The following is a 26,749-nucleotide window of genomic DNA, read 5'->3' on the forward strand; positions in this document are numbered from 1 at the left end:
ATGAGGGAAAAATCTGTTTTACTCAAAGCCTCCTGGCTTAAATGTCGATCACGTCTAAAAATCTGAAAAGTACCTTCACAGGAACATCCAGGCTGGCATTTGATCAGATCATGGTTTGTGTCAGTCTAATGAAGCCGAGTTGGCGTGTAAAATCAGCCATGGTGGGAGCTCCCTGGTGGTCTAGTGGTTAGGATTCAGCACTTTCACTGCTGCTGCCTGGGGTTCCATCCCTGGTCTGGGAACTGAGATCCCACATCAAGATGCTACATGCTGTGTCAAATAAAATAAAATAAAATGAAATAACATAAAAAGGCGTTCCTGTCGTGGCTCAGCGGAAACGAATCTGACTGGGAACCATGAGGTTGCGGGTTTGATCCCTGGCCTCGATCAGTGGGTTAAAGATCCGGCATTGCTGTGACTGTGGTGTAGGCCAGCAGCTATAGCTCTGATTCGACCTGCAGCCTGGAACCTCCATTTGCTGCAGGTGTGGCCCTAAAAAAAAAAAAAAAAAAAAAAAAAAGGCAACCCCCCCCCATTAACCATCACAATAGCTCAGGTGGCCGAGGTGGTGGCACATGGTAGGCGGCAGCCTGCACACACTGGGATAGCCCTCACCTTGGCCTCAGCCTTGCTCTCCTCCCTGGCACCCAACCCCGCCTGACATCCTATATGTTTACCTAGTTATTTGCAGTTGCCTGTCCTGGATTTGGGTCTGTTTCGGCCTCAGTACCCAGAGGGGTGTCTGATGCAGAGGAGGCCCTCAGTAAATCTCTGCAGAATGAATGGATTTGAAGAACAGCAATGCCCACCAGCAGAGCAGCGATGCCCACCAGCAGGGCAGTGATGCCCACCAGCAGAGCAGCAATGCCCACCGCAGAACAGCAAGCCGAGGGTGAGGGCCTTAGGTGTGCCAGGCCCTGCTGCCTTATGTCGGGTCAGCAGTACTTTGCTCCACATGGTTGTCAGTGGACGGTCGATTTTTCCTCCCTCATGGAGGCTGTGGGTTTCTAGAAGGCTGGGGCCGTCCTGGTTGTCTCGATTTCCCAGGGCCTGGCACAGTGCCTGGCATGGACCAGTGAGCTCCATAAAATGCTGAATGATTGAACGAACCCATCAACAGCTTCTGTAGCGATTCTTCACAATCCTTTGTATCCAGTCTCCAAACGGCCGCTTCAACCTTTGCTCCTCGTCCCCTCCCACGAGGAGGGAATATGACCTGAGTCTCGGCCTTCCGGGGAGGCTGTGGGCACCTGGCCACTTTCGAGTCGGGTGAAATGCCCCCTTCTCCCGTTGTGCGGCGCCCCTGCACTGGAGGGTGGAATGACTTTTCACGGAGCCTCTCTGCAGTCTCCTCGGTCAAGTGGAGGGACCCCTTGTGATTTTGAGGGATTTATAGACGCCCAACCACCGTTCACAGACTTTTATAGCAATACAGAGCCATTAGACAGTCATTCAGAGAGAGATTCAGATAATGAAGGTGAGAATAAAGAGAAGGCATTGTCCTGTTGGAACCTCATTCATCATCATTTGTGGCTTAAATACGAAAGAGTCATCATCCCAGCCCATTAAAGAAAGCTGTCAATTAGGCACCAGGTTAGACCTTGGAAAACGGTCCCCTGAAGAGAATTTTAGGAGGGCAGCCCTGTCCCTGTGATGAATGTATCACCAGAGAGCTCAGTATGGGTCCCTGGATGGAGCTCGGGAGTATCTGGAAGAGCAAACAAAGTGGGCTCCCCTAACACTCTTCGAAGGAGGATGGGGGAGGGAGGTGGCTGGAGGGAGAGCCTTGGGAGACCTGGGGTCGCCAGGATGGTTTCCTGAGGGCAACCTCTCCCTTTTAAAACAGTGAATGACCTCTTATACCCATTGTGAAATTTCAAAATGCTTCAGGTTGTATTTTAACTTTTTAAATTTCAAACTGTTTATTTTATTTTGGCCCTGCCCAAGGCCTGCCGAGGCTCCTGGGCCAGGGATCCAACCCACACCACTGCAGTGACCTGAGCCACAGCAGTGACAATGCTGGATCCTTATCCACTAGGCCACCAGGGAACTCCCAGGTTATATTTTTATAAAGGCATGTATTTTTAAAAACAACCTATTGTAAAATGAATACATGTTGTATTATCACTTGTATGTGGAATCGAAAAAAGGATGCAAATGAACTTCTTGCAGAAGAGAAACAGACTCGCAGACTTGAAAACAAATTTATGGCTACCAAAGGGGACCAGTGGGGGACGGGGGGGATGGACTGGGGGTTTGGGCCTGGCATAGGCACACCCGAGGTCTGTGGAATGACTGGCCGAGGGGGACCAGGGAACCCTACCCAATATTCTGTGATCACCTATGTGGGAAACGATTCTGAATGAGAACGGGTGTGTGTACATGTAGAACTGAATGACTCTGTTGTACAGCAGAAATTCTCACATGATAATTAACTGTCCTTCAATAAAACTTTAACAATGAAAGAGCGCAACAATTATATTAATATATATCATCTCAGTGCATGATTATTACGCAGCTGTTAAATGTTTATCAAAGCTGGAGGTGGGAGAGAAAATTGAAGTGTTGAGTGAAAAAAAGTAAGACATCAAATATGTGACCACGGCTACATTAAAATGTCTGCCTCTAGACAAAAAATGAGAGGAAACCACCGCAAAATGCTAATAGGTGTTGTCGTTGGGTGGTGAGATTATTCACTGTTTTTGTTTCATTGTTTATAATTTCCTATATTTTCAAAATGTTCTATATGGGGGTGCATGGACTCTACCGTCCCTGCCAGCAGAGGATGGCGTGGGTGGTTTGGGGGTTCAGCTTTGCTTTCCCTGTTGTGATAATAGCCATGCTAGTTTTAAGGACCTACCATTTACTTTTAAGAGCTAACAATGAGTAATTATTATTATTATTATTCTTGTTATGTGGCTGCGGTAAACTCCTGGATTCTATCAAGACCGCTCATCCTCTCGGTGGCAGGACTGCTAGGGAGACGGACCTCTGCCCAGGCAAGGCCAGTCAAGCCCAACAAGGCTATTCCACTATTTTTATTTGAACTTCTGGGATCCAGACTCTCCCCCCAGATGTGAAGCTGAGCGCATGGGAGGGAAGAGTCCGCCTGGGAATCAAGCCAATGCAGTTAAGCAGAGAGATGGGCAGGGGCGAGTCCTGATAACATTGTGTGGAAAGTAACATAATGTCCTTTCTGTCAAAGGAAATCTTGGTGACTCGGTTTTGCTCCGGCTCCGGCTTCCGCAGAATCAACCCTGCGACCCCTTGCTGCTTACCTCTTTTCCCAGTAACAATTTGTTTCAAATTAGCCAACCGGGAAGACGGTGCGCCCTGACCCCGACCCCTGGGAAGGGGACAGGTCCATCACCTGCGTTGGGGGTAAGTAGGGGAGGGGCCTGTGCTCGGAGCGCACAGTTTTGGGAGTGCCTGCGCCCTTCTGCAGAAGGAAAGAGGCTTGTCGAGATTTCTCCTTGTCCACGTGTCTCACTTTCCGACCCTGACGACCCGAGCCAGAGTTAATTGTAATTTCCAACAATTGTCCTGGCTCTGGCTTCAAGCATGTCTGAAGATCGCCCTGCCTTCAGTCGGGAGCCAACACGTTTTCTCGTGCTTTATTCCACTGGGTTGGTTTTCTGAAATTCGCAGCTAGAGGACAGCTTTCCCTTTGAAGAGCCTTCTGTCCTGCTGAGAACGCAGACAGACAGAAGACTTCCGATGAGCCTGGGGGCTGGGGCGTGGGAGGATGTTGTCACAAGGCAGGGCTTGGATTAGCTGGTACCCAGGCCCAGCGACTCCAGGGGCCCGGCTGAGAAACATGGGCACACAAGCCCGCAGCCTGGAGGCTCACAGGGGCCTCCAGGAGCACCGCCTCTCCTGGGTCTAGAGTGAAAACCTTTATGCTCCGTTGGAAGGGAATTCTGCCTCAAGGAAGTGTCTTACGGTTATCTGGTCTCACTGGTCTCAGCGGCCAGATCAAGCTTCAAGGAGGGGACATGGGGGATAAAAACCAAATCGGGCACCAAATCACCTGGGGAGTGGCTTTGGCAGTAAGTATGGGCGGTTCTGGATTCACAGGAATATAAACTACATCCCAGAGTGGGGGAGGGGAGCTTGCGGGGGAGGAGCGGGGGTTTGGTCTTCCTTCTGCTTCTGGCAAAAATGGATTTGCAGGGGAGATGCCCTTCAGTAAATAAATACGGAAATAATGAGTACACCGGCAGGTCCCGCTTTGGGTTTCCGCTGAGAGTCGGGAGCAAGTTCAAGCACATTGTCAACAACGATGGTGAGAAGGGAGGGGCCCATTGACAGAGGAAGAAGCCCCCTCCCCTGCCCTGGCTCTTGACGGATGTGGCCCTAGGGCATGGAGGCCGGTCCAGGAGCAGCCCTAGGTAAATACTGAGCAGAAAGGGATGGCTGGTTTGATGCAAACAGATCAGAAGGGAGACTTTTAGATTGAATAACCCCGGGAAGATCCAGGGATTACAGGCTCCGAGGTGATTTCCTAAGGGACACGGCTCAAGTGCCTCATTTTATTGAAAATCGGACTGTGTGAAACAGGGTCAAATTAAAGGACCTTTCTCAGCAGTTACCTGAGGGGCCTCTTCTAATGATCAGGATTGCACCGTTAAAACAACCCCATTGTTCGGCCCTGGCTTCTGAAGGTGCTTGAATGCAAAGCATGGTGTTTATCTGATATTCTCAGAAGTCGGTAATCAACCACAGTAATGAAAAGGTGGTTTATTAGGCTAATTGCTGGCAAAAACGAAAAAAAAAAAAAACAAACGCCACACCAAACCAACCCCCCCCAAAGCCTCCCCAACAGCTGGGAACCATCATTTTCAAAGTAGGTACATAAGATTGTGCAAATAAACATATAATCGTGCTCCTCCCCCAATTTTCTTCCGCATAAATCAGGATGCTGGCCAGGTTATGAAAAGCCCTCTGATAACAAACCAGAAAGTTGTGGCTTGTCTTTGAGCTACTCTAGGGAGCTGGGACTGCACCAGGTACGGTCGTCTTCTGTGAGCCTCGGGGACCACCTGGGGCCACACCCTCCCTTCTGCTCCAGTTCACGATTGTACAATGTATGGCTCACTAGCTGATGTTTCTCTTGACATTGATCCTAGGAAGTACCCGATGTTGAGAACATTTGAAAGTGAAAAATAAGAGTCCCCGTTGTGGCTCAGCGGTCATGAACCCCACGAGTATCCTTGAGGACATGGGTTCCATCCCTGGCCGTGTTCTGTGGGTTAGGGATCTGGCGTTGCTGTGGCCGGCAGCTGCAGCCCCGATTCGACCCCTAGCCTGGGAACGTCATATGCTGCGGGTGTGGCCCTAAAAAAAAAAAAAAGGCAAAAAAATTCCTCTGCCCTTTTCCATCGCTTCTGGTTTCAGCTTGGAAATGCACATGGGGACAGGGTGTGGGGGAAAGACTGGTCCATGGTTGTTCAGCGGAGCAATCCGTTTACCTCGAGACCTGCTCTGCCCTGATCACCTCCAGGCAGCAACCTCCTCCCCAGCAGAAGAAACAGAGCTTTGCCTGTGGCACCCCGCAACACCCACCCCCACCCTTGTGATTCTTCTCACCCCACCCCAAATCCCTCCATCCCCCACCCCCCCTTGGCTCACTGACTTTCTCTTCTCTGAGTCTCTTGCTGCAACTGTGGTAATAAAATCCTGCTTCAGAGTTTCTTGAGAGCAGGGAGTTCCCTGGTGGCCTAGGGGTTAAGACTCAGTGCTTTCACTGCTGTAGCCTGGGTTCAACACCTGCGGCCTCAGATCAACAACTGAGATATAAAGCCATATAAAGCCAATGTGCAGTGTGGTCACTACACACAAACACACACACACCCATAGGTACTTATATATATAGTAAATGCTCAATAAACATTCAGTTTCTCGTCTTCCTGGAAACTCTTTGTATAAACTGAGAGATCTCCTTACTGGCCAGATTCTTCAAATGGAAATAAGCTGGATTTCTTCGCCCTGACCTCTCAAGGTCGTGGAGACCCAAACTGTGCTCTTTGAATATCAGAGAAGCGACCAGAGTTTGGAAAACTGGGAGGAAATCCTGAGGAAGGGAATAGACAGAGGGAGCCTGGTGATGGCACAAGAGTGGGTGACTGGGACAGAAGGACAAGAGGAAGGCTGGTGTGACGAATCGAAGCTCAGGGGAGAAGCCACTTCTGGATGTTTGCTCTGGGTTATGAGAAAGGACAAAAGAGGCCCGGGGGATCCGGCTCGCAGCATCCCTGCCGGAGGCCAGAGCCAAGTGTTGTGTCCTGGGAATGTGAAGACGGCCGGAGGGGTGCTTTTCCACCTGCACGTGGAGACCCACTCACAGGTGAAATCCACATTGTGGGCGGCGAAAAATACACATAGCATAGAAGAGAAAAATAATATGAAAAAATAGAAAACCTGAATAGAAAACCGTCAGCGGGCCGAGGCCCCTAGGAGGCCACGCCCTTTGCGGCGCGTTTGTCTTGGTTACGTGTATACTTGCCTGCGTGTGTGTTTCCGGACGGGGTCACATGCTGGCCTCTGTCTCTTCTCGCAGGTCTTGAGTCCGGGTGGAAAGCTGTTGCCCAGGAAGGAGCACTGGAAGTGGTGGAGGGGGCAGAGGGCAGCGCTGGGGAGGGGCACTGGGCCTTGACCTGGAAGCTGTGAACCTGGGTGGCCCCTCTGGCCGCACTAAAAAGACAAACCTGTCACGGAGGACAACACTCCCCGAGGCCGCTGGGCCTGTTCGCAGGGGCTTGACGTCCTGGCTGGACTCCGCGTGTAGCTACATCGCAACCTTCGATCGACAGCACATGGGCGATCCCAGCGCCCTGATGCCGATTCCACAGGACGTGGGTTTCTGGTACCAATAGCTCATTTCAGAAACATCATCTCCAGCCTCCCCCACCATCTGGGGAGCCTCCCCTTTCCCTCGGCCCTCTCTCCTTTTTCACTGGCTCAGCTCCGAAGAGGGGGCTGCAGAGGGAGGCCAGGTGGAGAGTATAAAAGAGAAAACTTAGCTGCATTTGTGGTACCCAGGGTGCCAGGTGGGCATGTGGGCATGGGGCTCTGGCTGCCCCATTGGAGGTGGGCTCCTGGCTGTCGGGCCCCAGGGCCTTGGCTTCATCCAGCAGCAGAGCTGTTGGCCATGTGATGCACACGGAGTGGCTTCTCCTGGAAGGGAGGGGGTTGATGCGGGTTCAGCCCTGTAGGGCAATTCCAGTGGGCAGTTTGCGTGGCCGGCAGAGCCCTCATCCTGCTGCTGTTGCCGCTGCCGCAGGCACGTCTGCCGGTCCTATTCGCTTGCTCCAAAGCCCCGCGAGCTTCAGGCCCTGCTTCCCCAGGGCCTTGGGTGCAGACCCAGGACCAGGAGGGAAGAGATGTTTGGCCAGGGGGAGATTTGGAGGCTCTCAAAACATCCCTGCCCACTCATCCCTGCCGGTCCTCCCTCCTTCCCAGGCCCTGAAACCGGGAAGGCATTTGTCCTGGTGGAAGAGAGGCCTGGCACCCTGGGGAGAAAGGGGTGCGCACCCCCACTTTTTTCATGGGACAAGAGAGGGTTGGAGCAGCATCCCCATGGATACGCCCCCACGCCATGGCGATCAGGCAGACAGCTCAGCAAGGGCTTCTGTGCGTGTCCACCGAGGTCCACCTGCCGCGTGGCCTCTGCTGCCGGAAGTGCCACGGACTCTGAGGAATGCCGGCCTGCTGTCCTCTAGTCAAGGGGCCTCCAGTCAAGACCCATTCAGGCCCATCGAGTGTGTGTGTGTGTGTGACCACAAACATGCCCAGAGGAAGCCTTTGCCAGACAAAAGCACAGGAAGAGCATCTCTGTGTGTTCTATTCTCCAGTGACCTTTTAAATATATGACAAACAGTTAAAACAAAAGCCCATTTAGCTTTTGTGCCTGTGATTCGTGGTCTCCATTCCAGTTAATTACAGGGATTTAAGAAACATCTGCATTTAATAAAGAGCCTTCCTCTCCCCTTCTTCTGGGTCCCCTCCCCAGTCCCGTGCCCCCGATTTTTCTTCAGGCCACTGGGCTAACGCAGTAATTAGCATCTCTACCCAGCTAGGCCACAACATCCAATGTGGGAGCAGAGGCTGCCAAAGGCCTGGGGCCGGAAGGAGGGAGGTGGGGGTGGAGAGAGCGATAGAGGCGAGAAATCCAGCAGGTTACTTCGGGGGCCCTGCGAGAGCCCAGCCAGAGGACGGGGCTGGAAGCGTCTTATTGGAGGAGAGGCCTCTGTATTCAGGCCCTGCCTGGCTCCCCTCCTGTCACATCCAGCCTCCTTGGAGGTCAGGACGCTTCCGAGAGGACGGTTCTGGCTTGGTACCTCTTTAAACTTGGAGCTGAGCAGGGGCTTTGCCTGCAGAGATGCTTTTTCCCAAAGCGGCAAGGGAGGCAGGATCAGAGAACGCGTTCTCAGTGGGATCCGGGTTGCCCTGCTGGGCCGCGCTGCCCCCCGCTGGGACCAGACTCAGATAAAACCCCAGGGGTCAGACCGCTCTGCAGGGAGGTGGGGGGAGAGGAGGCGACCCCACCAGACTTCTGAGTGGCAGCCCACAGGCCGGCACATTCAAAACCTGCTGGAGGAGGGGGTGTGCCTGCCAGCCTGCGCCCCCCGGAACAGGTGGAAGGAGACTCAGGAAAGCCACGTCCTCTGGGTACTAATTGGGTTCGTACCGCTATGCCACCACGGCAACTCCCGTTAGGAACTTTAAATAGAGAACCTTGTGTGTAGTACGTAGCTATTATGTCTCACTGAATTGAAGTGAATCAAATCTGAGTTTCCGGAGTTCCCGTTGTGGCTCAGTGGGTTAAGAACCTGACTGGTATCCATGAGGATGAGGGTTCAATCCCTGACCTTGCTCAGTGAGTTAAGGATCCGGCGTTGCTTCAAGCTGTGGTATAGGTTGCAGATGTGCCTCGGATCTGGCGTTGCTGTGGCTATAGCTGTGGCCAGCAGCTGCAGCTCTGATTCTCTCCCTAGCCTGGGAACTCCCATTTGCGGCAGGTGCGGCCCTAAAAAGAAAAAAAAAAGAAGAAAAAGAAATCTGTGTTTCTGGAGTTTTTCAAAATTTGGGGGGCTGCGGGACGTGTCGACCGCTGTGTGTTCTGATGGGGTCCTCGAGTGAGAACCGATAAACCCATCCAGCCTCTTACCTCCAGGAGTAGGAAGCGTTCCACTGAAGAGGTGGCTGGGGTAATGCTGGTAATTGGCCAAGACTCCGTGTCTCCTGGAAGGGCAAGGCGAAACCTCAGATCTTTCTTTAGGCATGTGAGCTCACAGCTAATTGACAAGCTCATGTCCTGTGTGAGGGCTGCTAAGGTTTTCCATGACGTCAGGACCCAACAATCTGGGTTCTCCCAGAGCTTCAGGGCCTCGGCTCTGAGCACGCCTGGCGATGACCAGCCCCTGACAGTGGACAGACCACGCGTCACCGTAAGGGTTCCTGTTCTTGGGCACCTAGGATCCAGTGAGACAGAGCATTGTCCAGGGCAGGGCACAGTGGGTACTTCCCAAATATTTTATTTATTTTTTTAATTTTTTTGGTCTTTTTAGGGCCACACCTGTGGCACATGGAGCTTCCCGGGCTAGGGATCAAATCGGAGGAGCTGCAGGCACTGGCCTACACCAAGGCCACAGCAATGCCAGATCCGAGCCGCGTCTGCAACCTACACCACAGCTCATGGCAACACTGGCTCCTTAACCCACTGAGCGAGGCCAGGGATCGAACCCGAAACCTCATGGTTCCTAGTCAGATTGTTTCCGCTGCTCCATGACAGGAGCCCCCTAAATATTTCTTAATGAATGAAAAAACGGATGAGTGAGTGAACAAGTGAATAAACACCAAAGTGGGGCTGTATGCTTTATTTATTCTTTTGTTTTTATGGCCACTTCCGCAGCATATGGAAGTTTCCAGGCTAGGGGTCGAATGGAGCTACAGCTGCTGGCCTACACCACAGCCATGGCAATGCCAGATTCGAGTCACATCTGCGACCTACACGACAGCTCGAGGCAATGTTAGATCCTTAACCCACTGGGCAGGGCCAGGGATTGAACCCGCAACCTCTTGGCAGCTAGTCGGGTTTGTTTCTGCTGAGCCGCAGTGGGAACTCTGTGGAGCCACATGCTTTAAACACGACGATGGAGTTCAAAGGCACAAGGGCGATATTCTCAAGGCTTTGCTCTTCAGACGAGGAGCCCCAAAGAGGAAAAGGTGGGGTGACTTAGATTGGATTTCTGGCAGTTTTAAAAGCCCCAGGATTGATCGATCCATCTCTCCCCTCGTCAACCCTTTATGAAGGAGCCTGTGAGGTCCAAGAGTGGCACCGATTCTTGTTGGAACTCGACGCAGCCCCAGGCTGCCTCCCCTCGGTGCCAGGCCTGCCAGGCGAACCCCAGACACTGCCGGGCTCCGCTGACGTCATGGAAAATCTTAGCAGCTCTTGCACAGGACACACGCTCATCAATTAGGCGGCGAGCTGACTGCCAAAAGAAGGAGGTTTGTGGTTTCACACTGTCCTTCCAGGAGACAAAGCGCCCTCTCCCCTGACCTCCGAGGAGAGTCCTTCCACGCGCGGTGCTGGGCAACCCAAGTCCAAGGCCATGCGAGGGCAGGGAGATGCCTGGGTCTGTTCTGGGCATCTGTGCCCAGGAGCTACCTGAGCGGGAAGGAGAGGGGGGAAGCTCTCTCGGGCTGCTTTCTCTCTCCCGTTGGGACTAGGAATGACAAAAGGCCCCCGCTGGGCACAGGGCCTGCCCTCCTGCGGCGATCCATTTGCATACCGACGGGTGGGAGCTGCGGCCCTCGGCGCAGGCCTCCCCAGCACCGCCCCCCCCACTCCGGTTCCCACTCCTGTCGGGGTTGCCTGCACCACGGCAGCCTTGAGTGGGGCCCTAAAATCCTTGAAGGCCTCCCCCGCTGGGGCCCTGAAATGGTCATGGTGTCTCCAAAAGGCTCCTGCGGTAACAAAGCTCTTTCTAAGGGGGGCTTGGGACACATGGCTCTGGCCTGCCATTGGGATGTCCCCATAGATTTGACCAGGAGCAGTGGGGAGGGGATGACCGACTGCCTGCCCCCGTGCCAGGCGCTCGTCCCGCCCCAGTCCAGTCCCTACAGCGGCCCTGCAAACCTAGCGCATCCCTGGAACGGGTGGGCCATTGCTCGAGGCCAGACAGCCCAGACAAGCAGGGTCAGAATCCAGATCTTTGCACTCCAAAGCTTCCAGGACACAGGGAGGCCACTCGCGCACCCTGAGAGCAGCAGGGGAGAAGAGGACTGCTTGTGGTCACCAGTGACCAGTCCCCGCCTGGCCTTGAAACGGACAGCACCAACGATTCAAACCCAGCCAGAACCCAGGCTGGGACTTGAACCCACAGTTTTTAAATAAGAATCACTCACATGGTGTTTGGACTTACTGAGGTTCAGGTTCTTTTGGTCTCAGTGTGGACAGAATGCAGCAAGAGACGAAGTGATAGGGAAGAGATAGACTGATTAAGAAAGGATGCTTGCGGAGTTCCCGTCGTGGCACAGCGGTTAACGAATCTGACTAGGAACCGTGAGGTTGTGGGTTCGATCCCTGTCCTTGCTCAGTGGGTTAACAATGTGGTGTTGCCGTGAGCTGTGGTGTAGGTCGCAGACGCGGCTCAGATCCTGCATTGCTGTGGCCCTGGCGTAGGCTGGCAGCTACAGCTGCGATTCGACCCCTAGCCTGGGAACCTCCATATGCCGCGGGAGCGGCCCAAGAAATGGCAAAAGAAAAAGAAAGAAAGAAAGGAGGCTGGTGAGAAAGGCAAGCGGGCGGGCGAGGAGGCTCTGCCCCCAGGATCGGGTGGGCTACCCTTCTATCCTCCAAGGGGAGTGGGGGTGGGAAAGACCACCTCTTCCTCTTTCTTCAAGTAGTAGCTCCTCCTTGGCACCCAGTAAGACCCTATAAGGTCAGATGAGAACTCTCATGGTGCTTATTCAAATCAGCAGAGCCGCGTCCTTAGTTCCTGCCCTTGGTCGGAACCTGAATGCAGGCCTCATCCCGTCCCCCAGCCAGTGACCTGAGGCCTATGTCATGCTTCCACTAGTCAAGCAAGCCGGCCTCATTGTTCTGAGGGTCCCCTTGAGCAGTTATTAACTGCTGGTGGTATCCCGGCGTCCCCTTGGTTTCCCGCTCCACGGTCCCTTACGGGGACTTCTGCAACTACCTGTCCAGCTATCCTGTTCCATCTCCCATCGGCCTCAGAGGCTCTGAGCCAGGGCGGGCGGGGCGGCCTGGCTACGCTGAGAACCAAACCTCTTTCCCCTTCACCCCGCTTCTCTGCTCCCAGATGACCTCATCCTTGTGCCTGCCTGGCCCCGCCACGTGACCCAGACTCCCCCACTTTGCAGGGCCAGTAACTCCGGGGGTGGCCCCTGGCCACGCAAACTCTCACTGGCCCGTGGCCCCCCTCACAGGTGAATTCCTGATTGAGGGGTTCCCCAGGGAGAAGGTTCCCAAATCAGAGAGAGGGCTGTACAGGGGACCCACGTGGTCTCTGCAGTTTGGTCTTGTCCCTTCCCGCAAATCCCCTAGGAGCTGCCACCTCCGCCCAGAGGGAAGCCTCCTACGGATGCTGTAACTGAGCAGGGCCCTGTGGGCTCCTGGGCACACAAGCCTTTCTCAGTCCCCCATTTCTTATTTTTAGGGAATAAGCTTCAGCCTCCAGGACCTTCCCTGAGATCTAAAGTGTGGGTTCAAAGAGTGGCTCATCAGGGAAGGGAGGGGATGCAGCCATCAGGGAGGAGCCTTGGGCCAGGGTCCTGGTCCCAGTTCCTCCTCAAGGAATAGAGGTCGCAGTGTCTTTGTGTTCCTCTGCAGAACTGAAACCCCCAGCCCATGGAAGATGGTAAGCAAGCATCCTTCATTCTGGAAAAAAGGACCACCAGACCCAGTCCTGGGACCACTTAACACCAGCTTTGAAAAGCAATGAAAGCTCATCTACGCTGATCCTTATCTGGGGCTCTCTTTGTCACTCCCAAGCTGTAAAACCACCCCTAGTCTCTCCCAGGGCGAGGGCACCGGGCACCCTCTTTAAGGCCTTGGCCTGCTGTGGCCACCTGTGCCTGGCAGCGCAATACACACTATCTTTTCCTCCTTCCCCCCAAACTCTGTCTCCAGTGTTTCTCTTTGGCACTGGTGGACCGAGTTTCGACGACAATGCTCAGCGAGGGTCTGGGGGCCTTTTGTGAACCCCACCCCCCACCCCCGCCCCATCTCTCAAAACAGCACTGGGTGACAGGGCGCTGCCCGGGCGTACCCCTCAGGCCCCTGGCCCAGGAGGGGGCGTCAGAGGAAACTTGGCTCGCCTTTTTCCTGGGCTGTGGGGCACGGGTGTGGGGCGTGAGGAGCTGAGAGGCGCACGGGTCCAAGTGCAGAAACTGGGGCGCACAGCGTCCGCAGGAAATCTGAAAGCAATGATCAAAACCGGCAGGCGTTGCTCTGCTTTTTAGGAACATCGGAACTCTGATTCCCCAAAAATGTCCCGGGAAAAGTTTTCTGTTGGTCTAAGTGCTGAACAAGGGCTGCTACCCTTGGGTTTTAGCAACAGCCGTGCCAGCTTCAAATGAGCACCTTTGTGTGACTTAGCCTCTGGTAAACATCGCCTTCCTTGTGAGAATCAGTGGAAAAGCCCAGGGGTGCTGTTGGCTCCCGGGGCATTTGGGGAGCACGTTTGTGAGGGTTTGGGGTCTTTGGGGGTCCATTTGGGTGCAGTGCGTGTTCCACCCACGGGGACTTGGCGTTTTCCTGCTTTTAAACAGCAGGTTAGAACTACACAATGATAGGACAGCGATGGCAAAGGATGAAGGAGCAGAACTTAGTTCAGCCCTTCTGTGTGACTCCACCTCGGTGTTTAAAACCGAAAACACTGAAACGGTATGAACAGAGTGTTTAAGTGTGCGGAGTCCCGATTTTAGTTCATTCCTGCAATATTTTACTGAATTTGAATCATCTTTTTAAGATGAGCAGTTCTTCTTTCAAGATGGTTTTTTTTTAAAACCACACATGGGAGTTCCCATGATGGTGCAGTGGAAACAAATCCGACGAGGAACCATGAGGTTGTGGGTTCGATCCCTGGCCTCGCTCAGTGGGTTGAGGATCGAGCATTGTCAGGAGCTGTGGCGTAGGCTGCAGATGCAGCTCGGAGCTGGCGTGGCTGTGGCTGTGGTGGAGGCCGGCAGCTGTAGCTCCGATGCTACCCCTAGCCTGGGAACCTCCGTATGCCACAGGTGTGGCCCTAAAAGGACACAAAAGAAAAATAAAACCACACATCAAGTAAACACGGTTAGTTTCCTAGGGCTGCGTTAACAAGTGACCGCAGACTTGCTGGCTTACTACCGCCTAGAGCTGTTGTTTTTCAGGTCTGGAGGCCAGAAATATGAAATGGGGTCACCGGGCCAAAATCAAGGTATTGGCAGGGCTGTGCTCCCTCGGGAGGCTCTGGGGCAGAGCCCGGGTCTGTTCCAGCATCGAGGCTGCCTGCGCCCCTTGGCCGGTATCGCCGACCTCCTCTGCTTTACTCCTCAGCCGTCTTTGTCCTTGGGTAGCTCTGCGCACCTCCCCGTCTCCGTCGGCCTCGCCCTCATGACAACCCACGTGGTTACTTTGAGGGCCCAGCTGAGTCACCCAGCTGAATCGCCCCATCCCAAGATTTTTTCAAAAAAATTGATTGATTGATCGATTGATTGATTTGGGCCGCACCTGCAGCATATGGAGGTTCCCGGGCAAGGGGTCATATCGGAGCTGCAGCTGCCGGCCTGCACCACAGCCACAGCACTACTGGATCCTTCCTCGGCTGAGTGAGGCCAGGGATCTAACCTGCATCCTCACGGACACTCTGTTGGGTTCTTAACCTGCAGAGCCACAACGGGGATATGCCCCAAGATCTTCATCGCACTTTGCAAAGTCCCTCTTGCCGTGTAAGACAACACAGTTTCCAGGGATTAGGATATGTGGCGGGGGGGGGGAACACTCTGCAGCCTACCGCGGTGCCCCCAAATCATTTTGTTCTATGGGCTGGGGGTTAGAAAATCAGCAGCTCTGGAGGTCTGGCACCGCAGGAAAGGCTTGTGGGGAGCAGGTTCTCCTCAGGGGAGGGGAGATTGCATCGTGATGCAAGTCAGAAGTGTGTGTGTGTGTGCACGCATGTTTATATGTGCGTGTGCACATTTATACGTGCGTGTACACGTTTGTGTGTATGCACGTTTGTGTGTGTGTGTGTGCACGTTTATATGACTGCGTGCACGTTTATATGTGCGTGTGGCCCACGGGCCTGACGAAGTGGTGTGCAAAGGGCAGGTGTGGGGCTGTTTGTGCGGCTGTCCGCCTCTTGGGGGAGGAACGTGGAAGCTCAGCCGGTGGGACATTCGCCCACAGTGAATTACCACCAGACGTATGTATAGACAATAGACTCTGGCCCATGATTTATGGAGGGCCTACTATGTGCAGGCGCTCTGCTGACACTGAAGGGTCAGCCCTGCGCTCCTGGAATTTACATCACACCCCTAGGTGTTTGTTTAGTATGCGTCTCACCCGAAGAACCTGTGCTCCTTGAGGGCGGGCGGGAGGTTTTCCTGTGAATGAGCCTAAGTGACAGCCCTCCGGGAGCAGTTATTGAATGAGTTAATGTCCCCTTGGGAGGTCTCTGAGAGGTAAGAATTTGGAATCATGGCCCTCCGAGGAAAAATGTCCCAGCAGAGGACATAAATGGATTTTCTATTTTTTCTCAATGTTTATTGTGGCAATCCTGTTTCTCCTGTAACGTTTCCTCAAAGTCTTGGAATTCAGTGTCTGTTGTGGGTCCAAGTCGAATTCCTGAACCACTAAATATAGAAGGTTTAAAGCTAGACTTTTTTTTTTTTTTTTTTTTTTTGGCTGGGCCCCCCGCATGTGGAAGTTCCTGGGCCAGGGATTGAACCTGAGCCACATCAGCGACCCAAGCCGAGTGGTAAAGCTGAGCTTTTGACCTTCCTTCATTGTTTTGCCGACATACAGTAGGTACCCTAAAGTCCAGTCGGATGGAAAACCTGGGCTTGGAAGAAGTAATTTCCTCTCCTCCCTGGCTCTGAAAAGGCTCCATCTGGCCCTCAAACGTTGTGCTGTCCTCCACCTCTCCCCCGTCCCCAAACAAGGCACGTTGCTCTAACACCCCCAGCCCGCTCTCCACAGGGACTGAGCGCCAGGGGACTCCGACAGGCGGACGAAGGCCACAGGCGTCTCCGTTTTCAGGCCGATGTTGATCTCCAGGCAAATCCAGCCGGCTGCTCCCCATTGCTTTGGGGAGTCTTTCGGGTCCCCTTTTGGCCCTGCAGAAAGGGATCCGGGTTTCAAACGTCAGCGCAGCTTTCCTGATTCAATTCAGGACCTCCAGGAGCCCCTTTTGTGAAGTCAGTCATCTAGGGACTTGGGGTCGGGGGCCAGGCGCCCGGGGTGGAGGGGGAAGGAAGCGAGGCTCAGATGGACGCCCGAGTTACCGAAAGACAAGCCCAAGGCAAGAGGCGGACGAAAAGGGAAGGACGATGAAGAACATACACCCCCGAAATGGACATAAATTCCGGCTGAGATTCTATCCTGCTGTTCTGATGACATGAGCCATGAGAACAAAGCTAAGGGAGATTTTTAAATGTCATCGCTGGGCTCCTGTATGGAATTATGGCTTTCTTATTTATTAGGCACCGCCAGGAACGCGTAGGTCCGTACGTTCGGCATCGCTGGAGTTCGCTCAGCCCGGCTCCCCTGCTGGGTTCCGCACCACGTCACCGTGTCAGTTGGAGTCGTCCTTCGCAGAGTTGCCAGACGTGGGAAGGAGATTTTTTTCAAATAAAATCGATGTTGTCTGGAGTTCCCTGGTGGCTCAGCGGGTTAAGGATCTGGCATTGACTCTGTTGTGGTTCGGGGGTTGCTGCTATGGGGTGGGTTCAATCCCTGGCCCAGGAATGTCTGTATGCTGTGGGCACGGCCAAAAAAAAAATAAATAAAAATAAATAAATAAAATAGATGTTGTCTAGGATCAGTTCAGACCAGGAAGAAGGTGGCAAGAAGGCTGAAGTCTGGGGAGCAGAGGGATGCCAGCCCCCTCCCGCTGAGGACAAGGATTTGGGGACCTATGGGTGTCTACAAACGGCAGGCTGTCTGAACCCCAGCCTGCTCCCTCTGGCACGGTGGGAATTTGTTTGCTTATCTGTGATTAAGAAAAAAAACGAACACCATAAAACGGGCGTGGCCAGTTGGGTTGAGCTCCGTGGCCCTGAGCTTCCAGCCGGGTCCCGGGGTGGGAGTTTGCTGGCGAGTCTGGCAACCCCAGCCCTGCCATGGTTCACCCTGACCCGGCGGCGTTTCCTTCCGCTTTCGGAATGGGCAACTCAGACAGACAGCAGTCTGGCTTTCCAGGAAGTTTCAGTTCCACGTTTATAGCCCTAGAGGAGGCGGGCGGACAGCCTCTGCCCACAGCTCGGCCAGCGTGCGGGGTGGGGAGGGGCCCACGCCCCTGCTTTCTAGCAAGGCCATGGGGTCAAGCCAGGGTTTCGGGGTGAACGGGGTGCTTTCTGCTTTTCCCAGACCGTCCTCTCTTCTTCTTCTCATCAGGGCTGTGCCTCTTGGTCATCCTAAGGCCGTCTTTCGAAGCAAACCGCATGAAACACATTCACCCGCATGCCCAAGACAACGGCCATGCAAACTCAGTTCTGTAAAAAATATTCTCTTTAATTGATTTTCTAAAAAAAAAAAAAAGAAAAAAAAAGAAAACCTATTATGTTTCGGTGGGGCTGTCTATTGATTTGCAGCCCCGCAGAAGAAATGAAGAAGCTTCATGATCAATAAGGCCAAAGTGTATCTTAGCCCGAATCGCTTCTGCCTGCCCCCCCCTCCACGGCCCCACTGGGGATGGGAGTGGCCGGATTCCCCAGAAGGGGGACGGGGGTGTGAGCACCCTTTTCCACGACTGCCGAGATTTACGTCTATTGGCATAAACATAGCAAATGAGCCCTGATGACTTCTCTTGCTCTGAAAGCCGAGAATATATCACGTCAGTCATGAGGAAACACACAAGAACGCAGTTTGCAAAAAAAGAAAAAAAAAGGAGACCAGCGCGTCTTTTTCCGCATTGGTGCATTAACTCCTCCCCCCTGCTTAATTGGGCTAATATTTTACACCTCAGCCCTTGGCTGGCTTGCTTTCTTTTCCATCCTCTGCTCTCCCTTCCCCAGCCCGGCTGCAGATTGGTTTCACAAGTCCTAGAAGGGTTTTCTGCCTCTGCGGTGAATACCAAGTACACATAACTGCAATTGCAGGCTGATAATCCCGAGCTGAGCTAACACTGCTATCTCATCCTCTAAAAAATAATAATGGTGAGCCAGATAAGGCGCTGCAATAACACAGGCACGGCGGCCGGCGAACCACAGCAGACAGCATCAGGCAGCCCCGGCTTTGGGAAGAGAAGCCCCGTGAACACGATAAGGAATCTTGGCCGCTGTTAATTTCAGAATTTATCCTTTGCATTTTGCCCTTAACCTGGAGGACATCGCCTGAGGCAGGTGCTGATCGATGGGCCGGGCAAACTCATCCAGCTGCTTTGAACGGATTTGGGCACGAGCTTCCTTCAGGGCTAGCGCTGTGCTGACCGGTCGCCACCCTCTCTCTCGGCTGAAGAGGCTTGGTGTGGCTGGCCGGGTGGGGGTGCATGGTGCCAAATGCGGTTGTCAGGGTCAGCAGGGCCCGGAGAGCGAAGGACTTGGGCTGAGGGCACTGGGGAGCCATAGAGAGATCACTTGGAGGGGAGAGAGGGGACCAGCAGTGTTCTTCCAGCCGTCACGGGCTGTGGTGCAGGGCCCGTCTTCAGGCCCCCTTGTATGCACACGTGCAAATAAGGAGGATGGGGGTGATGGTGGGAGCTGATGGGACGGACCAGCCTCACCTCCAAGTTTCATTGAATCCTCACACCAGCCCCAGCAGGGAGATGCGTCATGTTACAGACAGGGAAGCCGAGGCACACGCAGAACTGTCTCGCGAGGCAGGTGGCCACGACACGAGCCGCGAAGCACCCGCGTGAGGATCCCTTGAATAGAGGAATGACCGCTTTGACTCAGTTCGAATGCATATTCTAAGAAGAAAGTCACTGGGGGAAAACGCAATTGTTGGTAGATGCTCTTGGGAGCACCTCGTCCAGGAGGCTGAGATGAACCAGTGAGGAGGCCGGGGCCGCTGCAGGGGCGACGGGCTGGGGATGGAGAGGGCAGGGGAGGGGCCGTGCCCGCGTGGGGACCCCCAGGACCACCCTGCCTGCTCTGGTCTGTCCCCCTGAGAGCCTGGAACTCATTCCCCACTCGCCATCTGGGACTTAGCGTGGTGGCCCAGAGTGACCTTTAGTGCCAGAGGGTCTCTGAGCTGCACGGTAGAACCCCGGGCCCCCATGCCAGGCTGTGAAGGCAGGGTCTCTGGACGAGGCATGGGTCAAAGCTGTTTTACAGCCTCTAACTCTAACACGGGTCAGGCTGGGAGCCCCTGGGGCTGCCCTTCCTGTGATTGAGTAGCTGCTTTCGGTGCCGTGGGAGCCCCCCCAGGAACCAAGGCAGAGGAGGCAGGGCGGAGGGACCCAGAGAGGGGCAAGGGGTAGGGGAGGCGGGGAGGAGCCTGGAGGACACATTCCTTTCTCCCCCCACCTTGTCAGGTGACACTAAGGGGCCACAGGCCGGGGACCTTCCGTGGATGAGAACTGTGTCCCTGGCACAGAGAAGGCACTGAAGAGCTGTGTGTAGGGTGAGAACGGGTGGACAGTGATGGGAGGTGAGGGTGGAGGTGGGAGGGGGGAGGTAGGGAGTGGCTGGCTGGACGAATGGAGAGAGGAGGGGATGGGGGGGGTGAGAGTGGGAGGTAGGAGGTGGCTGGGTTAGTCGCTGGGCCTGGAGTTCCTTTCTGTTCAATGGGACAAAGTCTACACCTCAAAGACTATAGCTGGCTCATTTCAGATCCCTGCATGGGTACGAGTGGGTGTGTGCCCTTTATGGGTAAAGCCGTATCATAAGCATCTTAGAGCCGTTTGAGTGTGTTAGCTTCACATTGGTGGTGAAGGCAAGGGAGAGTGCTGTTCACGGGTGCCAATTAGGTGTGTCCTTTTGAGTCTTGAGGATGGGCCGCAACCCGTGCTTTCTGGTCTGCACGAGTGTGTGTTATACACGTGTGGTCCTTGTTGTATACATGCGTGCTGCAGAGGGGGGTTGGGGACAACAGACGGCCCGGCTAGAAAACCTGCCCGGACTCTCAGAGCATCAACCCCCTGCCGACCATAGCCCTTCGGCCCAGCCGCCCGGTTGGAAGAGGGGCAGCGGCCAGTTTGTTGGCAGGCCATGACTTCCGCTGTCTAGGCTTTGGGGAGCTGGCCCCAGGCAGGAGGGGACCCGCTGAGTTTTGCCCTGGAGATCCCTCTCTCCCCTGCCACCTGCTGTCCCCTCCCTCCTCTGGCAGAGTAGCCTGACCAGGTGACCCTTGCTTTGCAGCCTGGGGTCCAGGAAGGGGATCTCCTTACCTTGTGCCTAGATGGCCCCCTCTGCAGCGCTGGTCTGGAGGCCGTGTCCCCAGCAGTGGAGGGGACTCTTCATCTTAACAAGTCCTGTGTTAACGTGGAGCCTCTACTGCTCGGAGCAGCAAGCGCTCCCTCCTGGGCCTTGGGTGATGAAAGCCTCTCTTGGTGCTGTCGGTGGCGACCGCTGCCCCCTCAGGTGGCCAGGGGGTCCCAGGAGATCCCAGGCTGAGGGCAGCCTCCCAGTCACCTGTCCCAGTGCCCCCAAGCCCAGCCCCATTATTTCTCCACTTGAGTGGAGAGCAGAGTTGCAGGGCTTCTGTTAGGATGGGGAGGTTGGGAGGGAAGGTGTGCCAGGGGCTCTTAAGGAAAAGTGGCTGCTGGGTGCGGGCACTCATGTTCAAAAGAATAAAAGACTACAGGAAATCAGCGATGGAGCGTGGGGGCGGGGGGATGTCTCAGTGCCCAGCTGGGACCCTGAGGCAGTGCCCTATTTCAACAACTCTAGGGGTGAGGTTCTGGCGGTGGGGGGGTGGGAACAGGGTAGGTCGTTTCAAAAGACCAAAAGGCAGGAGCTGTCTCCAACCCAAGTCTGCGAGGGGCACTGGCTGTTGAGACCCAGGTTTGCACGTTGGCTGAGGATGGGGGCGGCCCTTGCCTTGGGTCACATGTCCAGCAGTCTATGCAGTTCCCTAGCAGTGCAAACAGCCAGGCCGGGGTTCCCTTTTTTAATTTTTAAATTTCTCGATGTCTGCATTTGGCTAGAGAGTTTTGAGACTTTATCTTACTTCATTGACGTATAGTGGATTTGCAATGTTGGGTTACCTTGCTCTACAGCCAGGCTGGGGGTGAACGCTGCTTCATCTTTCTCCCTCTGCAGGGTGGACGCCATCCCTCCATTTTACAGATGGGGAGTGGATGCCCAGAGGGGTTAAGACACTTGTCAGGCCCCTCCTGGGCCCCTCCTGGGCCCTGACTGCGGTGCAGGGTACTCAGTGACTAAGCATGTCCCATATCCACCTGCCTCGCTTCTGACTCCTCCCCGCTAAAAGCCTGCGACTTAGGGTCCCCGAAAATCCATTTCCTGCTCTGTAAGATGAGAGAAATACCCATCAACTCTTCTCCCGGTTGAAGTGAGGAGTAAATAAAAAAATGTATGTGACACCCTTGGTGGCCGGCTGCTCGCCTGTGTGGGCCCAGCTGCCTACGTTTGGAAGTGAGTTTTCCGTGGAAATTTTCTTTAAATAGAGGGGAGATATCCCGACAAATGGCATCTTGGCTCATGACACAGGCACATACTTTCAAATCTATCTCTTCCCACACGTGGACTTCTCTGAACCCATATTTCTGTCTAGCTCTGTATGTGTATATCTCTCTACATATATAGATTCATACCTACATTCTTATCTATTTATATACGCATATCTGTCTATACATGTATTCACAGCTATGTACACATCTATGTGTATTCATAGGGACACATATTTATTTCTGCCTATATATACTTCTACATACGCATATATTCATGTCTATTCATATACACGTCTACTCATTATTCATATATTCATATCCATTTCTGCATAAATATACATATATTCATAACTATACATGTGTTTATATGTGTATACATATATACATACACTCTATTCAGTGCTATTTATATACACCCATGTTCCCATCTATCTAAGCACACACAGTCATAGATTCATTTATGTGCATATATATTTATCTCTCTCTCTACACACATATACACACACGTGTTCATATATATATACACATTACATACACATATTTCTTTTGATTTCCTTTTCTTGGCTAAAAAGTTGGAGGTTTTTCCTTCTCCCTAGGAATAATGATATTATAACGATTTTTTTTTTTTTTTTTTTGCTTTGCTTTTTAGGGCCGCACTCAAGGCATATGGAGATTCCCAGGCTAGGTTGAATTGGAGCTACAGCTGCCGGCCTATGCCACAGCCACAGCCACGCCAGATTCAAGCCGCATCTGCGACCTACACCACAGCTCACGGCCACGCCGGATCCTTAACCCACGGAGCCAGGCCAGGGATTGAACCCACAACCTCCTGGTTCCTCGTTGGATTGGCTTCCGCTGCACCACAACGGGAAATGACTTTTGAAGTAAAGATTCTTGCTGAAAGAGAGGGCAGCGTGGTGGCTTGCTGGTGTGAGTGGGTGGCCTCTCTCCTCTGGTCCTGGGCTGGCAGCCGAGAGGCACCTGCCCCAGCCCAGGTCTTTGCTGCCCTTCCTCTGTGCAGCAGGATGTGCTCCAGGTCTCTGACATGTCAGACCCGCAAATTAACGGGACAATTTGGAGAAAGAGGATCCTGGCCTGCACCTCTGAGCCTTAAAAATATGGTAATGCAATTAGCAGCCTCGGCAGCCTAATGAAGCCTCTCTGAAATGCTGATAAAATACCACTAAAGGAAGATGCTTAAGAGCCTCTTCAAACTTTCCAAAGTGTGAAGTGCATCCTTATGGAGAAAACAGCAATCTAGTCTCCTTTCTCCAAGGTTCAAGATTAATTAGGGGCTTATTTAGTGCATGAATGAGGAAACAAATGAACTCTTGGATCGCAAAGCATTGAAACCAATTTTGTAATCATGTTTTTTCTTTTACAATTACAGTCCTATCATAAAAGTCTTCATTAGACGTTGTCACCCGCGTGTATTGTGTTAGGGAAGTGTTACCACCCTGGGCTTTTGACAAGACTGCCTTTCCTTCTCATTAAAGTGGGCCCTTATTCACAAAAGCCTTTTCTTTCTTCCTCAAGGCCAAGTGCCTGGGAAGACTAGTCGGGCTCCGGGGCCGAGATGCAGCTCCCTGCTTGACCTCCTCCACCTGTGTTCACCTGCCTTTTCTGTAGACATGGCCTCTTCCCAAATAGGACAGACTGATGAGGTGCTGGGTGAATATATCTGGCTCCCTGGCTGGTTGATTCAGCCATCTGTGATGACAAGACTGGCCTGGGGAGAGACATGGGAACAGCCTGGCTCTTTCTCTCCCATTGGGAGAGACAACATTTGGGTAAAAACCAGTCTGAACAGCTACTCTGCACTCACCAACCAGTCCATTCCTCTCCTTTGGCAGGTGGTTTCTGGGCGGCTGCTGGGTTAGCACTGCTGGGTGCCGACAGGGATCTGGCAGAGAGCCAGACCTATATTCTCCTGCTCTTGGGGCTTATAGACTAGCATTGTTGGCCTTGATCTTTTCAAGTTCCTTGGTCATTTCGGAACCTGGTCTCCCGATGCTGAGATGCTGTCAAAGACAATTGAATGGATGTGTTTATACAGCCGAGCAGCATCACAGGTCCACAAGCATCTGAGGCCAGGCTGGTTTCTGGTGAATCTTTTACGTGCCTGTGCCAATCTTCCTGCATCTGTGAGTTGGGAACATGGCTCTCCTGTGACTGCTGTGTCACACGAGGGGCGGGGTAGATTCTCGGGGACAGGATCCCCTCCCCCAGGTGTTCGTGCCCTGTGTGGTCCCCTTGAGCGTGGGTGGGACCTCTGACTGATGGGATGCACGTGATCACGTTACGTAAGGTGTTTGTGGTCTGTGTCCATGGCATGAGGAAGTTCCCGGGCCAGCAATCAAACCTGCGCCATGACCGTGACCGGACCACAGCAGTGACAGTGCCAGATCATTAGCCCACTGAGCCACCAGAGCACCTCCACATTATGTAAGTTTGCGTTGCCCCCGAGCAAGGGCCCTCCCTCTCTCTGGCTTTGACAAAGCAAGTGGCCAGGCTGCGAGTGGCCTTTGGAGGGGATCGAGCCTGGAGGAGGTGAGCGCAGCCTCCAGCTGACAGCCAGCAAGAAAGCACGCCCTTCGGTCCAACAGCCTGCAAAGCCCTGAATTCTGCCAACAACAACCTGAACTTGGAAGTGATCCTTTTCCAGTCCAGCTTCAGATGAGACTGCCGCCCTGACCCGGGTGGTAGCTTTCAGAGATCCCGAGCTGGAGGACCCAGCCCGTCTTTGCCAGGACTTCGGACCCACAGAAACTGGGAGATAATAAGCGAGCCTTGTTTTAATCTCCTATGTTTTGGTGTAACTCGTTCTGCGGCCACAGGAAACTAAGAAGCTCGTTCATTTTAAAGAACAGGTAAGAGGCTACCTTAGTCAGGTTTGGGGTGAGACCGAATCTGCCATGTGCTGAGCGCCTTTGTGTAACTGATGGCTGTTCCAGGGGCTGAAGAGCAAGGAGGGCTCCAGAAAGTAGTGATTAAGAGTGCGGGCCCAGGAGTTCCCATTGCGGCTCAGTGGAAACGAATCTGATCAGCATCCACGAGGACGCAGGTTCAATCCCTGGCCTCGCTTAGTGGGTTGTAAGGATCTGGTGTTTCCATGAGCTGTGGTGTAGGTCACAGACGCAGCTCGGATCCCACATTACGGTGGCTCTGGTGTAGGCTGGTGGCTACAGCTCAGATTCGACCCCTAGCCTGGGAACCCCTATACGCCGCAGGTGCAGCCCTAAAAAGACAAAAACCAAAAAAACAAATAGGGAAACAGAGAAGTCCAGAGAGGTTAAGGAATAAGTCCAAGGTCGCACAGGATGTGTCCTGTCCTGGGATCCTGGGCAGACCAGACTTCTGGTTTTGTATGTTCTGCATCTATAGACGTAATTGTGGCCTCTGGGTCAGCCCTCGTACCTGTGTCTGTGTTAATTAGCTCTGAGAAGCTCTCTTAGGTCTGTGGCAGCCCAGGTGGCCCAGAGGGGATGGCTAATGTTCGGTGGAGGGGTCAGTGCTTTCTTAGTGCGGAGGGCACCGAACCGGGATCTGGTCATTTCGATGAATTACCCCCTTCTTGCCTCGGGGCTGTGTTGTGTCCTTGCTCCTGTTTACCTTGGATGATGAGCCTCAGCTTGAAGTAATGGAAAACGTTATTTTAAAATTTTTATTATTTCGCTTTTTAGGGCCACACCTGTGGCACACGGAAGTTCCCAGGCTAGGGGTCCAATCAGAGCTGCAGCTGCCAGCCTGTACGACAGCCGCAGGAACGCCAGGTCCAGGCTGCTTCCGCAACTTAGGCTGTAGCAATGCTGGATCCTTAACCCACTGAGCAAGGCCAGGGATCGAGTCTGCATCGTCATGGATACTAGTCGGTTCATAACTCGCTGAGCCACAGTGGGAACTCCAGGAGCATTCTGTGTTGGAAGCTGATTGCTCCAGGCACAGAAGGAGTGAGGGCTCCGTCTGAGCAGCTCTGAGTGCCGTTTCGAGGTGCAGTTCTGGATGCACAGAGGTTCTCCCCCACCTGACTCTTCTCTGGCGCAGGAAAGAGCCCCCAGGCGGCTCCAAACTTGGCATCTCAGGGGAGAAATCACCATCCACACCGCATTTACGCTCAACAACCACCCCCTGAGCAAAAGAGAGGCAGGGTGGCGTTTGCATTCCAGAGTCACTGCACCTTAAGGCTAGGGCATTCTTGGGGCCTTGGGGGTGCTTATCTTTGGACCCTGTCCTGGAGCCGGAGGGGATGGCTGTCCTCTTCACAGCCATGCTCACTCGCTCCATCACCAGAGCCTGCTGTCTTGGATGCACACGGAGCTGGAAGGAGACGACGGCCTTCAGAACACTGGGAGGGCTGCTGCAACTCAGCTACCAGATGATGACTGGAGATGCAGAAAGAGCAGCCTCGGATTTGCATCCACTTTGCATTCATTTGCATAGGACTGCGTTCAGCCGAGCCCGCACCCCTCCTCGTTCATCCTTCTCCGGGGGTGGGGGAGGGGGGCTCCTCCAGGTCCTCTCCTTTGGAGAAGAGGAGGGGGGTGCAGCCTGAGGAGGACACAGCCCCTGCCCAGGGCTGCAGGGGCAGGGGGTGGAGGCGGGATTGTCTCTCCTGAGGTCCCTCATTCCCTGGAAAAACTGCCAATGGGCAGGAGAGTTCGCCTTCGTTTTCCTGAGGGTCATTTTCTCTCTTACGCCATGAGCTTGCTGCGCTAATAAATTGGCCCTTGTGGTTTAATCTCTGTTTGGGTCACTCGGTTTTCTGGCACTGCCAGTAGCAGAGGGGTCCCGGGTGCTTAGAAAGGCGGGAATATCTTGTTCTGAGTTTGAAGGAACTACAGAAATTCTGTCATCGCAATCACTCAGGTGACCACAGGCTCAGCGGGCCCCTTGCTGTGCCGGACTGCTGACCCCCTTCCCCATAGCAGGCCAGGGGGCTTCGGTGG

The sequence above is a fragment of the Sus scrofa genome, chromosome 12 (genome assembly GCF_000003025.6).
Source record: "Sus scrofa isolate TJ Tabasco breed Duroc chromosome 12, Sscrofa11.1, whole genome shotgun sequence".
In the NCBI taxonomy this organism is placed as follows: domain Eukaryota; kingdom Metazoa; phylum Chordata; class Mammalia; order Artiodactyla; family Suidae; genus Sus; species Sus scrofa.